This window comes from Euphorbia lathyris, chromosome 1 (assembly GCF_963576675.1).
Source record: "Euphorbia lathyris chromosome 1, ddEupLath1.1, whole genome shotgun sequence".
In the NCBI taxonomy this organism is placed as follows: domain Eukaryota; kingdom Viridiplantae; phylum Streptophyta; class Magnoliopsida; order Malpighiales; family Euphorbiaceae; genus Euphorbia; species Euphorbia lathyris.
In genome coordinates, this window is record NC_088910.1 from 132,800,101 (window position 1) to 132,820,232 (window position 20,132).

Below are 20,132 nucleotides of genomic sequence, written 5' to 3' on the forward strand. Positions count from 1 at the left end.
ATTGTGTTACCTTTTGGTTTGAAAAATGCACCCCAGATATTTCAACGACGAATGGATACGATATTTAGAAAATTAAATGACTTCTGTGTAGTTTATGTCGATGATATATTAATCTATAGCAATAATATAGCAGACCATTTACAGCACCTAGATGCATTTATAAAAACAGTACGACAACATGGAATCCTTTTATCTGAAAAGAAATCAGAAATCTTTAAAAATAAAATAGAATATTTAGGATATATAATAGAGTAGATTAAATTTAGAGATAAAGTACAAAAATGCCCTTAACGTTGGAATCAGGAACAAATATTTTTCTCATAAAAAAAAGAACAATTATTCTCCCAATGTTTAAAACTGTATAATTTTATCCCTAATCTAAGCAGCAAAGAGCAATTTTATCGTAACATTGGAAAGTTGAGTTAATTTGAGAAGTAATTCATCAAATAGTCTTTTCAATCACGAATTATATCATCCACACTTCATATGTTTATAATTTTATCACTATTTAGTAACATATCACAATCACATGAATAGACGCGAAAAAATAAAAGCAAAATAAAATAATTATACCTTTTTGTATGACTTGACAAACAAAATAAATCAAATATTTCAGTCGAATTTAAAAATATTAATCTCCAATAGTATTATTAAATTACAAAAAAAATGTGATTTTTTTTAGAATTTGCCAACGTTAGAGGTATTAAAACGTTATTTTATGATAGGATTAATTTTATAAAAAAATTGGAGCTGCAAGGAATCGAACCCTGTGCCTCTCGCATGCAAAGCGAGCACTCTACCATATGAGCTACAACCCCATGTTTTGTTGGATTAATTTTTTATATAAAGAAATTATAATTCGTATATGAATTAGGTATGTTTAAAGGCCCATTGGCCGGTCTAAGTTCGTTCTTTGTGGATTGGGTTTGGATATGTATATTTTATATTTGGTCCGATCCGATCCAACTCCGTTCAAGCCCGTATATAAATAGGATGGGTTTGGGATTTATCTCAAAGTCAAAACCCGATACAATGCATAATAATTTGTTTAAATATTTACAAATGTCTCATACTTGAAAAGAATTTCAGAATGTCAAATTCATGTAATTTAAAACTGAAACTAACATGTAGCCGTAAAAATGTGTTTTTTTTTTAAATAATAAAAAATCAATTTCTTCTAATTTGTGACGAATAAAGGTTCAAATTGGCTCTTTGAGTTGGCATAGAGGATCAATTTAACCCAAATCGATCTTTGGATATCAATTTAGCCCTTAAAGTTTGTCGAAAAGGTCAAATTAACCCAAGATCAAATCAATTCTGAAAATATAATATATTTTTGATACCTGAACTTTATCATGTTTACATTTTGATACCTAAAATCTATTTTTATACTTAAAAACTATTATATTCTGCGATCCGCATAAAGTTTTGGCTTTAATGTATTACTTTATGTATCAGTGCAGAATATCTAGTTTTGGATAAAAATCAATTGAATCTAGAATTTTAGTTATACTATATTATATTTTAATTTTTTTTGTTAATGTAATAATTAGTGGTAAAGGCTATGCTTACTTTGTTTTTTACAAAATAAGCCTTACTTTGTGTGTTTTCACCATTAGATTAATTTTATACTCCATCATCTAATGGTGAAAACACACCAAGTAATGATACTTTGTCAAAAACCAAGTAACCATAGAAGGCACCGTAATAATTATATTAAGTAATAAAATGTGAGAAAAATAAACAGAGGTAAAAATTGCACTGACAAAAATTCTCTCAAAGTAGGAGTATGAGCCACGAACAATTAATTCATAGAGACATAAAAAACTTCATTGAATCCCTCAAAATAGTATTAATGCATTGATATTCTGTATTGACGCATAAAGTAATGTACCGACACCAAAGCGTTCTGCGGCTGCGCAGATATAATATTTTTTAAGTATAAAAATAGATTTCAAACACAGTAAAGTTCAAGTATAAAAAATATATTATATTTTTAGAGCAAATTTGATTTTGGGTTAATTTGACCTTTCCGACCAACTTTAAAAACTGGGTTGATACCCAAAAATTAATTTGAACTTAATTGACCCTCCATACCAACTTTAAAAGCGAATTTGAACCTTTATTCCATTCTAAACTAACCCAACATTTACCGGTCATTTGCATTGCATATACTCTCTATTTTGTTCCACAAATGGCTATTTGAGGCTCAACTTGATAATCCTAAGCAATGTTATTCATTTTCTCTTGTTCAAGGTACTACAAATATTCTCTGGATTGATTTTGTCATTTTAGTTTTTATTTTTGCAGCAATTCATAGTAAAATATCTAGAAAAATACCATTAAAAAAATTTAATTGTGTTCAAAATATCTCATGTTTTATTACGAGAACAAGAAAAATTCATATAGAAATAAATATATTTTCTCTATTTTTTCAGTTTTTTCCTTATTCCTACTTCATCAGTCGAAACTTCTCGAGCCATTCACTGATGGAATGAAAAGAAAATTGTTGATGGTAATGGTGATGGCCATGGAAAGAAACATGAACTCTATGTTATAGCAGAATCTTCTATGCAATATACGTACGTTGAGTTTGAATCTGATGCTAAGTTGGTTGTTGATTTCACTCATGCAAAAAAGATATCTCAGAGTTTGGTTCGCTAATTCATGATTGTAGAGTCATTATTAAATCCAACCCCACTTTTAATTTAGTTTTTGTTCCTCGTTTAGCGAATAGGGCTGCACATTTGGTAGCTAGACAGACATATTCCAATGCTAGCGATTTTTTTATCTACTGTAGTGCCGGAATGGCTGTCAAATGTTATTGTTGAGGATGCTAATCCTATTTTGGTATGAAATAACTATTTCAGGTTAAAAAAAAAACTTTTAAAATTCTGATATATTTATAGAATATGATTGTTATCTATAAATTAAAGTTTTTTTTGTGAATATAAAATAAAGTTTAAATCTGTTTTTTTAATAAAGTTTTTAGTCTAGTGGTTGAGACCGGGAATGTTAATTTTATATTTGATATATTATTTTTCTTACCTATTTCTTTTATTTTTTTTTAAAGGAATGCTAATTTTATATTTGATGTATTATAGATTAAATACACCATATATGATAGAGTAAAAAGTGCATATACATTATTATTTTTGTTATTTTTTTTTAAGGATGAGTTCCAACACATGAGTTCTAACATCTAAAATGGTGCAATTTTACCTTTAATGTTGACAGCCAAATCAATTTTACCCATAACGTTGACAGCCAAGATCAATTTACTCCTAATATTGTCAAGTTGGATCAATTTGACAAATAATTCGTCAAACTGTCTTATTAGTCATGAATATTGTCATCTACATTTCACATGTGAGTCATTTTATCACTAATTAGTAACAGATCATAAACATATGATTAGACGTGAATTTTTTAAAAAAAAAATTAAAAAACATACTGTCTATTGTATGAGTTGGACAAAAAAAATTCAAATATTTTGCCAAATTTATAAATATTAATCTCCAATTCTATTATTAAGTCAGAGAAAATATGATTTTTTTTTTTAAAGAATTGATATGCAATTGGTGTAGAATAAGGAGCAAAATATTTGTGTTTTATAATAATGTCTGAAATTGACCCAACTTGACAATGTTAGGGGTAAAAATTTGATCTTGGCTGCCAATGTTAGGGGTAAAATTGCACCGTTTTTAGACGTCAGAGATTAAAATTGCTCCTAATTGTAAATGTTAGAGGTATTTTTGCACATTATCCCTATTTACAATTATAGTATAATTTTTAAGTTTAATTTTAGTTTTTAAAAAGTTATAAATATCTTAAATGAGCGGGTTAGGCTTGAGAATTAATTCTTTTAGCCTGATCCAGCCGGATCCAAGCTCGATGTGAAAATAATGCGAGCTAGGTTAGATTTGAATGAAATAATTATATATTGAGTCCAGTTAGGTCCGACCCGACCTAGTCTATTAACAGGTCTAATAGGAATTAATGACTCGATCCTTATAAAATATGATTTCCCATTTAATCGAGCGTGTTAGATAAGTAATGGTAACGTAAGAAATGAGAATATTGAACTTGTTATCAATAATAAGATGAATTCTATAATTAATATGTAAATTTTGTATTTTGGGTAGAAAGATTTAGTAATAATTAAGATAATCTTGTAATTAAACAATAATAATTGAGAAAAAGAACAAAAAAGAAATAGAGATTTAGAAAATGAGAGAGCTTATTTTAAATGCGTCCGATCATACTAGCATTAATGAACCGGATCCTATTAGAATTTCGAGTTGTACTAAAATGGTGACCTATTAAAAAGTTTCCCTTGTTGTACCCAAAACTTTAACCAGCAAAAAAAGAGAGCTTATTTGATAAAAAAAATAAAATAAGGGATAAAATACAAAAATGCCACTAACGTTGATAGTCAAGAATAATTTTATCTTTAACGTATAAAATAGTGCAATTTTACTCACAACATTGATAAGTTGAGTCAATTTGAGAAATTATTCATCAAACTGTCTTCTCCGTCATGAATCATATCATTTACACTTCACGTTTGCATAATTTTATCAGTAACAAATCATAACTATACAAATGTAAGAGAATTTTTTTGAAAAAATTTAAAAAATTACATTGTATTTTGTATGAGTTAAATAAAAAAATTAAACATTTTGTTGAATTTGAAAATATTAATCTCAAAATTTATTATTAAATAACAAAAAAAATGTTAAATCTATTATTTAGATCCAACTTATAGATAACTAGTGCAAAATATCACAAAATATCTATATTTTATAACCATTATTTGAAATTGATTCAATTTACCCATGTTAAGAGTAAAATTGCTTTCCGTTGTCAAAATTAGTGGTAAAATTATATCATTTTAGACATTAAAGCTAAAATTGATTCTAAATATCAATGTTCGAAGTATTTCTTAACCCAAAAAATAATTATTTGGTTTGTATGTTTGGAAAAAAAGAAAGAGTATTTTTGACATTTTCATTCAAATCTTTCTTACAAAACTTGAGATACACAAGGGTATTCACGAAACAATAGTCAGAACCTGACGGGTTAGTAACCTTGATATAATTGTAACTAGTTTTTTAAAATTGAATTTCAATATAAATTTGAAAAAAGACCTAATATATCATGAGCTCTTCAAAATTGGATAAAAAAAATTGCCCTCTGAATTTACAAAAAGTTTCGTTATTTATTTAAAGTGACATATTTGACTTTCTAAATTCACATGACAGAATAAAAGAGAATTTATATAAATTGAAATATATATTATTATTTTAAAATAATTTTTTTTTAGAAAACTTTAAACAAATTTAAGTGGTCAATAAATTTACTGTAAACAAATCTAGGACAACTTTAAGTAGTTAATAGATCATAATAAACAAGTTCAAAAGTTAACGAGATATTTTATAAGTTCAGGAACCCCTGATATATTGGGTAATTAGCGTGTTGGCGGTCGCTAAAATTTGGAGTGATGAGGGCATCTTGCACTCATACGCGGGGCGTAAGATAGAACACGCGGAGCGTGAATCCGGAGCCGAGAGAAAGGAAGAAAACCACGCGGAAGGGGAATCACTAGGGCATTCTATGCGGAGCGTGTTGTCCAGTACGCGGAGCGCGGATCGAGCCTTCAGGGAGAACCAGTTCCAGGAGGACATGTATGCGAGGCATACTCCCAAGGACGCGGAGCGTACAGACCACCTTCATGAGCCTTTAAGTCCAGAGACGCACTCACGCGGAGCGTGAGAAGATATACGCGGGGCGTGCTTCATCCGAAGGATACTTCCTCCCCAAGTTCTTCATGATATGGACCACCCCTTAATTACACCTTTGCCACTCCCTAATTACAACTCTACCACTCCTATATTTACAATCATGCCACCCCTTTACCATTAACCCAAGTTACCCTCATCTTTATCATTTTAATTAGTTATTTGATTTACCCTTTTATGTAATTTGTTTTAGGGTTTTGAGATTGTATAAATACATCTCTTTCTTTGTAATTGAACTTAACTTTTTATCAATCAAAATTATATCATCTTCTTCAAGAAGTGTTTGTTAAGGTTTTCACCTTCAACAATGGGGAATCATTGATTTCCTACAGATTTAGTCCGTGAAACCCAGGATTCACTCCTTCTAGTTTAGCTAGAGAAGAACATCTTTGTTAGTTTACGATTAAAACTAACACGTCCCGAAACTGATCCGTATCAGTTGGTATCAGAGCCGATCGTTTTCCTTGAACGGAGACTTCTTTCGACTATGGTTCAACCAAATTTATCCCCAAGATATGAAGAAACCTTCAACAAGGGGTTGGAAAATCTCGAAGCCATCGTGAGGAGGTATAGAGAAAGTACTAAGGAGGATTTTCGAGTGATACACGAGCTAACGAGGAAGCTTGCGACATCCGTAAAGAGTCTCAAGCAAGAATGCCGAAATAGCTCCCAACCAACCATGGAAGTCCCTCCTAAAGATCCATCACCAACCTTTTCTCCATCACACATGGTAAAGGTAAATCCCAAACTTCCAATTTCTAATGTTGAAGTTATGGAAATTGGTTGTTTGTGATGTTGTTTGTGATGATGAAGTAGATTTAAATTCTCATTGTGGGGTTGTTGATAATGAATTTGTGAATGAGGATTTAAATGTATGTGTGGATGAGGAAGAGAGGTTGTTTATAGGTGAGGATGTTGGGGAAACCCATGTTGCAAGGGATGCTTCCTATGTGTTTGATAAAATACCCCTTCATCATAACTTTACTTGTGTGTGTGAGGAAAGTGGGGGTATTATTCTTGAGGAAGGGGAGAGTGACCTTGGGCTTATTAATCTCTTTGAGGAGAATGAAGAAATTTCATTATGTGTGGAGATTGATGATTATGGAGATGGGAGAGATGTTGGTGGGTCAACCATGTTGGGTGGTTGCATGTCTTTGGAGTCAAGCGGCTTAACACGTGAGTTAGTCGACTTGAACTATAGAGAGAAGCCAATAGGAACGATAGGTCATAGGAGAGAACGGATTGAGGACGAAGAGGGAAGCAAAATGGCAAATGGTCAAAAAGAAGAAGATGAGCTAGGAGAGGAGATTGATGGGGAAGGGAACCTCGACATTGAGCCCGTTAACGATGATGAACTTGACTATTATAAGCGAGAGTTCCAGAATGGAATGGAGGAAAGTGGTGGTGTGAGACCAACGTCCAAAGATGGGAACTATGTGTTCTTCAATGGACAACCACGGGGCATTCTACCTTTGGAAAAAATACCACGTGACATTGCATGGGATCCCGGAGGTCGTGTGCTATTTCTTCCTCATAGTCACTTGGGGTTCAAGGAAGCGGATAAAGAGTACGTTGTGACGCCTCTAGGAAGAAATGAGATTCCTAGCAGATGCACACTAGGAATGAACCGAGCCTCCCACTTGGTAAATTCGGAACTTGTTATTTTGTTCTTGATTGAGATGTATGTGTTGGGATATATGTTGTGTTTGTTGAGGGGACATCAACCCTATGAGGATTCAATGAGGAGTGATTTTATGGTGAAGAGAGTGAGCTTCATAGAGTATTTGGTGAATGGGAATGGCCATCCGGGTAATGTAGAGAAAATTGGGGGGGGGGGGGGGAAATTCAAGAATGGCGGGATAGTGGCCAAGTTAGTGAAGCGGCAACTCTAGAAGCCGGGAGATTGTTAATCCAAGGCAAAGAAAGAGTTGATACAAGTGCCCTTGGGGTCACTATGGAGTGGGTTGACAAGTGCCGTCGGGATATTCCATTTGATATCCGCAATGAGCGAAGGAAAGTTGTGACCAATGTCCATGTTCGTGAAGTGGAGATTAAGGAGGCCCGGGGTTGGTCGGGTCAACATGTCGTGGGAGTGTGGGGGAGCTTCCAAGACATTGTGGAGGATTGGTTTGACCAACTTCGTCGAGATATTTCGTTCGATATCGGTCGGATATTGAGGCGAGCATTACGGGGGATGAGCACCGGGGGCAAGACACAAGTTGAGGTGTGGGAAGAGTTCATAAAGAGAAGGAGAAACCAACAACATATGGAGTGGATAGTACCTACCAAGCACCATTCTTATCCTATAGTTGAGTTGGGGACCAACTCTTTTGAAGAAGAGGAGTATGATGAGGGCATCTTGCACTCATATGCGGGGCGTAAGATAGAACACGCGGAGCGTGAATCCGGAGCCGAGAGAAAGGAAGAAAACCACGCGGAAGGGGAATCACTAGGGCATTCTACGCGGAGCGTGTTGTCCAGTACACGGAGCGCGGATTGAGCCTTCAGGGAGAACCAGTTCTAAGAGGACATGTACGCGGGGCGTACTCCCAAGGGCGCGGAGCGTATAGACCACCTTCGTGAGCCTTTAAGTCCAGAGACGCACTCACGCGAAGCGTGAGAAGATATACGCGGGGCGTGCTTCATCCGAAGGATACTTCCTCCCCAAGTTCTTCATGATATGGACCACCCCTTAATTACACCTTTGCCACTCCCTAATTACAACTCTACCACTCCTATATTTACAATCATGCCACCCCTTTACCATTAACTCAAGTTACTCTCATCTTTATCATTTTAATTAGTTATTTGATTTACCCTTTTATGTAATTTGTTTTAGGGGTTTTGAGATTGTATAAATACATCTCTTTCTTTGTAATTGAACTCAACTTTTTATCAATCAAAATTATATCATCTTCTTCAAGAAGTGTTTGTTAAGGTTTTCACCTTCAACAATGGGGAATCATTGATTTCCTACGGATTTAGTCCGTAAAACCCGGGATTCACTCCTTCTAGTTTAGCTAGAGAAAAACATCTTTGTTAGTTTACGATTAAAACTAACACGTCCCGAAACCGATCCGTATCATGGACAATATCCTCGAAAGGTCACAAAAATTTAATTTATCTCAATAAAATCACTTAAGTTTGTTTTTATTCCAATAAAGTCAATTTGATCATTTTTCAGTCATCTTTTCACTGAAATTACTGACGTGACATCTCAATATCGCATTAGTGCCACTGGTATATTAAAAAAATTGCAACTATATATTTTAATTGACAATCGATATGCCACATACGTTAATTTGTGATTAAAATTTTAATTGACAGTCCGTTTATTTTTGGGTTATTTTTTTTATTATATCACATAGCGTTGATATGTGATTAGAAGTCACTTAATCAATTTCAATATTGAAAATGATTGGAAAACATTCAAAATGATTTTATTCGGAAAAACAAACTTAAATAATTTTATCCACACAAAATAAGCTTTTTTAAGACATTGTGAATCACCATTGATGACGGTAATTACCTTCATATATATAATTTTAAGCAAAAAAAAAGTTAGGAGTTAGAGAATACAAAGTAATCTATCTATTTCTAATAAATGTAATTTTAGAATTATTAATTTGTTGTTTTTATATAATGTTTTATATTAATTAATTTTGACAAAAAAAATTCAAAATGATTTGCTTTTATTTATAATAAAAAGGAAAATCAGTAGTATTACAGATAATTTTAGTAAAATAATAGTATTGAGAGAAAGCAGAATCTTTGGAGTCCTATATTAAAGATAAATTAATAATTTTAATAGTATAATTAATATTTATATAGTTTGTCTATTTATATAGTCTGTCTGAGACTTAGATGAATTCTTTTCTAATTAAAACTTTCTACATACATTTAGGATCAATAGCGAATATAAGATTAGTCGGTTGAAAGAGCCAATTTTGCACGTGTGTATTTTTCTTTTTACTAAATCAAACTTGCTCAAATTTTTCTTTTTGTATATATACGTATTATAATCTGAGTGGTCAAGAACTAATTTTTAGATATAAATGCAAAACTTCTCAAAATTAAACTAGATTGTGTCTAAGATTTTTAACAGGTCAACAAAAATAATTTGAAATTTAGATTTGAGAGGGGCTAATAGGCAAAAAAAAAAAAAAAAAAAAAAAAAAAAAAAAAAAATTTAGAAGGGCCTAATAGACAAAAAGAATACTCAATAAAAGTTATAGGTCAAATACCTAATCAAAGTTTAATCAAATCATCAATTTAGTATCCTAATTCTTATAAATTTTGTGGAAACAGAATGGTCGAAGTCATGGTGGTTCCGGCAGTCGGAGGGCACCTGAACTCCCATGTATACGCCCCTGATTAGGATTCGAACTCGAACTTGAAATCTCCAGTTTAAACAAACTATTTGACACCACTGACTCCTCAAACCAACCGCAAATTTATTGATTTTGCAAATTTAAACGAACTATATTAAAAACGGAAGTAACTAATTAAGTTGTTTACATAAAAACTAATTAAGTTGCACACAAACTATTAATCTTCATCAATTAATTAAGCAACTAAAGGAAATTAATTCATGATTAACAATATTTAATCATACTTACAACATAAAACATAATATATTTATATATATATAACCTAATTAATTAGTCTCCTGCTCAGGCCAAAGAAATGCATGCACCCATAGCAAACTTCCTCTTCTGATTGACATCTCCGACAAAGGGCAGTCCATAAGCTTTTAGCAGCCAGTCCAGCTGCCATTCCGACATCGTTTCGTAATCGTTTTTCTTGAATCTTGGGTAGTGAAGTGGCATCTGAAAAAAGCTGCTGCTGCCGCCGGAGAAATTATCCGGCGGCCTCTTAATATTCTTCCTTATTTCTTGATTATTATAACCATTTGTAGACATAATAGCATAAGATGTGTTTGAGCAACTAATTATTCCACTCATTTTGATGATATTCATGTGCAGCTCCCAATTTAGACCTCGATAACGAAATTTGACACATTATTCACATTACTCTGTTAAGTTCTATCAATTGTATGTGGAGAGAGAAATCATAACTTGATGGAATAATATGAATTACGTATCAAATTTCGTTATCGAGGTCTAAATTGATACATTTTTTAAACGCTAGGTCTATATTAGTGCTATTTTGTACGTGGAGCCTAAATTGATATTTTGGTACCTTATCCCTATTAATTATATTACACGTGCCACCTCTCAATGACGGATCCAGGATTCATTGACATAGAGTGTTTTGTAGTAGTCTCTCGTGATTTATGTGTGTTATAAATTGATATTGTTTTTTGGATGTTTTTACGTAGAAAATTCAAATTCCGTACACAATTTCCATGAAATTTTTGATAACCAGTAAGTGCTCAAGCCTCCCTAACTAACTCATCTAGATCCGTCCCCTTCCTCAAAAGAAACCACTGAAACCACGCGAACCACTCAAAAGAGACTTCAAGGTCATGCACATTAATACCCGCGTTCAATGTCGTGATTCACGGGACCACAGATACAACCGTTACAACTGTTTCTGATTGACAACAAGCTCTCACTACGACTCCACCACATGGACCTCGACTCTCATTTAGGACTCACAACCTGATTCTTCTATAAATATGTACATTAAAAGGTACTCAATTCATTCCACTTGCTCACCTAAGTTTAAAACTACACAGTACTTTTTTTTTTTTATCATTTTTCTGTTTTATTTGAGGCACTTAAAGGGTCTCGACAAGCTCAATAGAGTTTAAATTACACCACATTAGTTGTCAGTTAATTTGAATTATACATATTTAGAATTAGTTGTGCACATTAAATTCCGTTAAAAATATCGAATGACAGATCCAAGTGGGGTTAAGAGGGCATGGGCACCCTCTCGTTATCGGAAAAATCCATAGAAACTATGTATGAATCTGTAATTTTTTCCTTCAAAAACACAAAAAAAAAAAAAAAAAAAATCAATTGGACACTCACATAAATCATTAAAAAGCACCCTAAACATCTCTATCATTGAATCATAAATTCATTTGAAAATGCACGATTCACGTGTCAGCATCTTAACTAGCTAGTGATGGTTCATGTCGAGCCGACCAAGACAGATAGTTAATTGTCAATCCATGACTGCTCCATCGAGAGAATTAATTTTACACATGCATATATAATTTTCTTTTTTGCACTATATAAAATCTAACTACACCTTTCCGAGCCAAATTTTTATTTGTCTCATTTGAGGGGCCATCCTGCGCCCCTAACTCCCAATCTTTTGGAGACAAGGGGTCAGAACCAATTCTGATAGGTGGTGGTTCCGGAGACCGGAGAATTTGATGTTTACAACGTCTAATTTCTATCGTAACTAATGTGTGCTGCTATAATTGTAACGATCTAGTCTGAAGTGTGTGGCGCCGGAGTAGAAGGTCTGAGCAAGGAGCGACCTTAAGGGATGGCGATAAGGACATAAATGAATTGAATCCCGCATCAGAAATGGAGGAGAGTGACTGAGGCTTATTAGTAGGGTTGTAATCGAGCCGAGCCGAGCTTTGGCCTGCTCAAGCTCTGCTCGCTATAAAATTAAGAAGCTCGAGCTTGAGCCGAGATTTGACTTGCTCAAGCTCGGCTCAGCTCATTAGAAAATAAACGAGCTCGAGCCGAGCTTCGAGCTTGTTCGAACGCAAAACCCGATTTGAATTTGGTTCATTAATAAAATTATCTAACCATAAATTGTTTGTGCGTAAATCGTTAATTATATTTATAAAGTTTGCTTGCAAATAGCTCTTTAATTGTGTACGTAAACATAATCACAAGCAAAGTTCGTGAATAAATAAACAAGATGCTAATAAATAGTTCGTCTATTACTCATTTATTATATTTGTGAACGAACTCATCTAATAACGAATGAAATAATATTAAGTTTAAATATTTGTGAACTAACACAAAACTATATAATTTTCTACAAAACTAAAATTTGTTCATAAATGTTCTAATCGAGCTGCTCGCGAGCTTTCGATCCGAGTTTTGTTCCGTTCAAGCTCGGCTCATTAGTAAATCATGCTCACGAGCGGCTCGTATATAAGCCGAGCTTTTATCGAGCCGACCACCGAGCTGCTTATGAGCGGCTCGGCTCATTTACAATCCTAATTAATAAGGTTCAAATCTAATACATCCAAACGCGTTTTAAAATGTTTTAAAATCGTGAAACCCAAAATGTTGAATTTAGATTAAAACGGATAATATCTATATGATATTGGATCATGATGTTATAATAATTCAGCGAAAAGATTACGGTTCTCAAGATGTTTTTTTCTTTAGTAGAATACGACAAGAAAATGAACCATCTACAACTAGGTAATTTGTGATTGTGATGGTTGTTGCTATTTTCATTGAGTTTTAATGTTAAGGATTTAGGGACAATGCATCTTGCTTATATTGGAGGCTATATGTCTCAATCCAAATTAAATGACAAAAGAATTATGTGGTTGGGAATTTATTTAATGGCCATGCTATATCATTGGCCTATATATCTACCATACCAAAAATTCTAAATATGTTCTATCTAGTTACATGTCAAGTACGGCATTGTCATGTATTAATACTATGGCGGCCGCCTGGATCGTTTAGGTACTATCGTAATATCAAGTTTTACAATGGGGGAGAGTGAATATATGCAATGGGGAGAGTATAGATGTAAAGTGGGGGAGAGTATCTAGGCAATTGGGACATTGGCGAATGAGACATTATAACGACTACTATCCCTAGGTCTCGAGTTGGTGTAAGAAATGCTATAGGGGAGTGACTGGTGTCTTCGGAACTTGTCACTTGGATTGGCCAAAGTTCTGCACATCTTTAGTAGTGCCCCTGTAACACCCTGGTCCAATACCATGTAGATATTGTCCGCTCTGGCCCAATTCCAACACATTGGGCCTCACGGCTTTAAAACGCGTCTGCATGTATTGGATTCACATCTTACTAATAAGCCCCAATCACTCCCTCTCCATTTCCGATGTGGGATTCAGTTCATTCCTGCCCCCATCGCCATCCATAAGGCCGCTCCTTGCTCAGGCCTTCTTACCCCGGCGCCACCCACTCCGGACCAGGTCGTTATAGGCCCACCAGCTTCCGCCTGGTTCGTCCCCGAACCACACATCGTACGTGGAGAACCTGGCTCTGATACCAATTCTAACACCCTGGTCCAATACCATATAGATATTGTCCGCTCTAGCCCAATTCCAACACATTGGGTCTCACGGCTTTAAAACGCGTCTGCATGTATTGGATTCACATCTTACTAATAAGCCCCAATCACTCCCTCTCCATTTCCGATGTGGGATTCAGTTCATTCCTGCCCCCATCGTCATCCCTTAGGACCGCTCCTTGCTCAGGCCTTCTTACCCCGACGCCACCCACTCCGGACCGGGTCGTTACAGCCCCCCTATTACTACTGATGAGGGGCATTGGGGGTGTATTATTGGTGTCGTTATATTAATAAAATAATTAGTGCATTATGCATATCTCGTGCCCATTTTGTGTTGTTGTTGTTTATTGATATGTGTGATTGGTATGGATTGCTTGTATGTTATTAATGTGAATGTTTGCCCCTTATTTAGTCTGATTTATAAATTGTCCCTAATCCATATATGTGCCTCTTGCAGATATTGTGAGGTATAATTCTTGGATGGGGTATCTCCAGAGAGAAAAGTAAGTGTCACACAATGTCAACGAGTTGGTCCCGTTAAGCGCTTGAAATCGAGAATCCGTCCTGATTTTTTCCGATTAGTCATTCTGGGCGTTTTTTGACGCCTATGTGATTTTTAGCCTTCTGGGCTCCGTCTAGACGCCGCTTAAGCAACAATGAATCGAAGCTTCTTTTTTTGCTTTATTATAATTAACTTTTGAGTGTTGTTGATGGTTATTCGTGAATTGTGTTTATTATTTTCAGATATATTTTTGTTTAATTATGTTCTCTATGTGTTTTAATGATATGAATTAAGACATTAAAGACATTATATTTTAGTGAATTATATTACTTGTGAACACTATATTTTATTTATTTGAGTTGTTTCGATCATATTATTGTTGGAATGTTGATGTTTGCACATTTTTAGAGATATATGTTACAAGTATAAATGTTTTTCTATATTAAATAATTTTTAGATAATATAATACGTATTTTAATTGAATTTATATGATAATTTTAATTAACAAATAAAAAATATAAAATACAAATCTGATTAATCCTCGATTAATCATAATTAATTCTCAAGTGTCATGTCCGCTCGACTAGCACCTAACATTTTTACGATCTTAATAGGAAAAAAATAAAAGGGTAATTACATCCATGGCCACTGAACTTTACTCATTTTCACGGTATGACCATTAAACTTCAAAACGTAACATAGAAACCGCTCAACTTTACAATTTTTAATATCATGACCACTAAATTTCAATCATCGGCTCAAAATGACTTTTGATGGTTTAAAATAAAAAATTTCAAGAATTGATGATATTCTAAGCAACTTTAATTCTTTAAACTTTTCGTTTTAAAGTTATTTAGGTGTTGTTTGGTTAGGAGTAAGAAAGTGAATTTTTAGAAAGAGAACTCCATAAATGGTGATTTTGGAAAATAAAAAAAAATTGATTTCATGGTAAATGTCGTTCTAAAAAGTTTTAATTCTTGAATATTTCCATTTTGAGGTCGTTAACACTCACTCTATCCATCTCTTGTGTATTCTTATTAAACATAAGTGAAGGTTTCTGAAAACTAATACTTTGTCTTGATGCCTTTTCATAGATTTGCAAGCATCACTAAATAGTCTCAACTTCATCGCTTGAAGCACGGAAAAATAAATAACTATCATTGGTAATTTGGTCGGATGACATCATAAATAATATAATATGACATTAATCGAATTGGTCTAATAACATTAATCAATTGATTAACTCGGATTGGTTGAACCAGATGATGTCAACCAGATCGATCCAATTACCGATTCTGAAAAAGATATACCACATAAATCGAATCACTTCAAGCTAAAGATTGCGCATAGTATTCTCCCAAACTTTTTGGACTACAAAAATTATGTAATATCGGTAAAATAATAAATACATCTCATACATTCATTATAGTAAACTATACTTGTTTCCTTCCCAAGATTTATTTGATGGGATAAGCTCTAAATTTTTCCTATCGTTTTTTAGGAAATACATCTCATGGGGTGTAGTTGACGCACCATCAGATAAGGGGCACACTTGCATAACATGAGCAATGAGAATACCGTATTGAAATGAGGTCGTTGGGCTGACTTACTTTTACTAGAATATGTATAATCTCTAATTTTATTTTTTTGTAGTTTTAATTAAAAAAATTAGCTAAAAGAAACAGATTTATAATCTCTAGTACTTTTTTTTTTGGTAGTTTTAATTAATTTTTTTACCAAAAAAAAACCGTTTTAAAACATATTTAATACAAATTTTTTTAATAAATTGCCAAAAAAACCCGGAGTTCCACTAGTTCCCGGTCTGACCTCCGGTCCCTGGTTCAACCCCAATTCGAGTTTTATAACATTATTTGTAATTTTTTTTATTTAATACCACATTATAGTTTTCTTAAATTAAAAACAAAAATTTTGGACTTGCAGGGAACCGAAAAACCATTTTAAAACATATTTAATACAATTTTTTTTTAATAAATTGCCAAAAAACCCGGAGTTGCACTAGCTCCCGGTCCGACCTCCGGTCCCCGGTTCAACCCCAATTCGAGTTTTATAACATTATTTAATATCACCGTAATTTTTTTTATTTAATACCACATTATATTTTGGGTAAATAATTTATTAGTCCCTTAGTTTTTACAGGTTCATATCTTTTGTCAATATTAACCTACCCATGTATTTTTCTTAAATTAAAAACAAAAAATTTGGAGCTGCAGGGAATCGAACCCTGTGCCTCTCGCATGCAAAGCGAGCGCTCTACCATATGAGCTACAACCCCTTATTTGGGAGAATTAATTTTCATATCTAAATACCGATTCTATGCAGGAATTAATGACTGGATCCTTATTACTCTCCTCATTCCATTTTATAAGTCATTTTAGCAAATTAGTTTTTTTTTCAAAATATAAGTGGTTCTACTTTTCCAAGAATTTTAGTTTAGTTTTTCGGTCCAAACATCAAATTTTTATCTTGGTCCATTTAATTTTGGACATTCCATGGTTTATTTCCCGACCATAAAATATATGAGAGAATTGTTTTTTAGTTAACCAATATAAATTCATTAATTTGATTCTATGTATTTCTTAAATTGTATGAAATGCCCTAGAATGACTTATGTAATAGAATGGATGAATATAAAATATGATTTTCTATTTAATCGAGCGTGTTAGATAAGTAATGGTAACACAGTGTCACGTCAGGAATGGGCATACTGGGAATATTGAGCTTGTTATCAATGATAAGATAAAGGGTTTTTTACATGATCATATTTGATTATAAAATTACAATTAAATCATATTATCAGAATTAATTTTAAATATGTCGTTATTTTCTATATATCATAAATAAAATATGATTTTATATCATAATTTAAGAATTGTAAACCCCAATTCATAATCCTAAAACCTAAAAATAAATCTTAGACCACTAGTTTATAAACCTTAATCTTTAAAATATATTAAAATAATAATTTATTTAGTTTGCCATAATTGAATTTCTTACTTGATTTAATTGTAAATAATTTTTAAAAAATGAATTTGCATGTAAATTTCCTAAGATAAATTCTATAATTAATATGTAAATTTATAACTTTTTTTTTTAAAATTTTGGCGCACAATGCGCTTACATTAAAGAAGAAAGAAAAATCCCCACCAGACCCAGATGTGATTCGAACCCATGACCTCTCACGCATAGGTAAGCTCTCAACCACTAGACTAAGAGCTTCACCACTATGTAAATTTATAACTTGAGAGACCTCACTTGATTAAAAAATTATTTGGTTTGTATGTTTGGAGTAGATCTGTACATGGGCTGGATCGAGTCTAACGAGATTTTATTCAAAAATATTCAGTCCAAACTCAGTACAATCTGATATTATTAATCAACTTTATAGTAATATAGTATTTTAGTAAATTTATCTTTTATACAATATCTATTTTACATGGTATTTGTTATATATGCACTATTTTAAAAATATATAATCAGATAATATCCATTTTACGTGGTATTTTGTATTTTCTCGGTTGACACCCTTTAAGTGGCTACTCTTCCAATTAAAGTTTTTTTTTATGTAAACTAGGACTCGAACTCGAGATTTCTAATTTAAGTGACTTGAGGTCTTTAACTACTCAAGCCAATATTAATTGATTTAGTAAAAAATAGTTAAATGCTACATTATTAGTTTTTAAATATATTGATTTATTGAATATAAAACATTAAGCATAATTTGTAGATTTATCATTTTGTTTATAATTATATATTAAAATAATTTTTTTGATATATTACTTGATTATTTATATAATGGTACATCAATTAAAAACATCACAATATATGAAAAAAATTCACTATTATTTAAATTAAAATATTCTATTATTAAAAAATGGATTGATTATTTTTAATTAAAATATACTAAATAATAATATAATATTATAAATAGTATTAATTTTAAATTTGTATTAATATAATAATTTTTTATATAAAAATAATTAAAAAACATCTATATAGGCTCTTCCCAAAAAGTATATATATATTAATATTAAAAGGATAAACTTATGATTTATATAAAATTTATGGATGGAAAGATCGAGTAGTTAGTTATATCAAAACTAAGAAACTTTATAAACATAAAAACTAACTAGTGTAATAAGAACTAATAAATTATTTACCATTCTTTAATTGAAATTAGGCAATATTTAACTGCCCCCTAGATTTTGGGCCTTGGTTGAATTCTGTTTGGGCCTATTCAATAAAAACCAAGCCCATATGATATTAGTTCAAGAAGTAGATTAAATTTAGAGATACAAAAAATGTTCCAAACGTTGATAATCAGGAACAATTATTCTCCTAACGTCTAAAATTATATAATTTTATCCCTAATATAAGTAGTTAAGAGAAATTTTATCATAACATTAGCAAATTGGGTTAATTTGCGAAGTAATTCATCAAATAGTCTTCTCAGTCACGAATTATGTCATCTACACTTCATAGTTTTATTATTTTATCACTATTTAGTAACAGATCATAGTGACATGAATAGACGTGAAAAAAATAAAAATAAAAATAAAAAATTATACCTTTTTGTATGAGTTGACAAAAAAATCCAATATTTCATCGAATTTAAAAATATTAATCTCCAATAGTATTATTAAATTATAAAAGAATGTGATTTTTTTTTAAGAATTTGCCAACGTTAGATATAATATTGCACCATTTAAAACGTTAGCTTATAATAGGATTATTCTGGAAAAAAATGGAGCTGCAGGGAATCGAACCTTGTGCCTCTCGCATGCAAAGCGAGCGCTCTACCATATGAGCTACAACCCCATATTGTTGGATCAAGTTTTTATATATAGGAATTAAAAATTGTATATGAATTAGGTATGTTTAAAGGCCCATTGGTCCATCTAAATTCGTTTTTTATGGATTGAGTTTGGACATGTATATTTTATATTTGGTCCGATCCAGTCTAAGTCCGTTCAAATCCATATATAAATGGGATGAGTTTAGGATTTATCTCAAAGTTGGAACCTGACGCAATGGTCATAATTGGTCTAAATATTTACAAATATCTCATACTTAAAAAGAATTTCTTAAAATGTCAAATTCATATAATTTAAAACTGAAATTAATATGTAGTAGTAAAACATGTGTTTTTTTAAATAATAAAAAATTAATTTCATAACCATTGCGATTCCAAACTAATCCAACATTTACCAATCATTTGCATCGAATGCATTCTATCTTTTGTTCCATAAATGCCTATTTGAGGCCCACAGTTGCGTTCACATGGATCCTGATGACCACGTAAATTTAGTCTTTCACCATGGAATAATTCGGTCGGTTCGGTTCGGTTATTTATTATTTGATTAGGTTCGGTTTTTATTTTTGAGGCTATTCGGTTTTTGGTTATTTCGGTTCGGTTCGATTTTCAGACCGAACCGACCGATGAACAGCCCTACCATTAACTCCATAAAAGTGGTATTTCTTACTCATTTATAGTGCAAAATTAATAGCACTTATTCAAATGAGTTTAAAAATATATATTTTTGATATCAACTTTTTATTTTGTTTTAATTTGATAATCATATCGATCTTTCATGTGT

General features: G+C 32.3%; 3 non-coding genes across 3 annotated transcripts; all 3 read right to left on the reverse strand.

The window, feature by feature from the left end:
- Positions 1 to 745: 745 nt before the first annotated feature.
- TRNAA-UGC (transfer RNA alanine (anticodon UGC)) lies at positions 746 to 818 on the reverse strand. Its single transcript has one exon. It is a non-coding gene; the product is annotated as a tRNA-Ala (tRNA).
- A 15,919-nt stretch (positions 819 to 16,737) lies between these two features.
- Positions 16,738 to 16,810, reverse strand: TRNAA-UGC (transfer RNA alanine (anticodon UGC)). Its single transcript has one exon. It is a non-coding gene; the product is annotated as a tRNA-Ala (tRNA).
- A 2,470-nt stretch (positions 16,811 to 19,280) lies between these two features.
- TRNAA-UGC (transfer RNA alanine (anticodon UGC)) lies at positions 19,281 to 19,353 on the reverse strand. Its single transcript has one exon. It is a non-coding gene; the product is annotated as a tRNA-Ala (tRNA).
- Between the last annotated feature and the right edge of the window lie 779 nt (positions 19,354 to 20,132).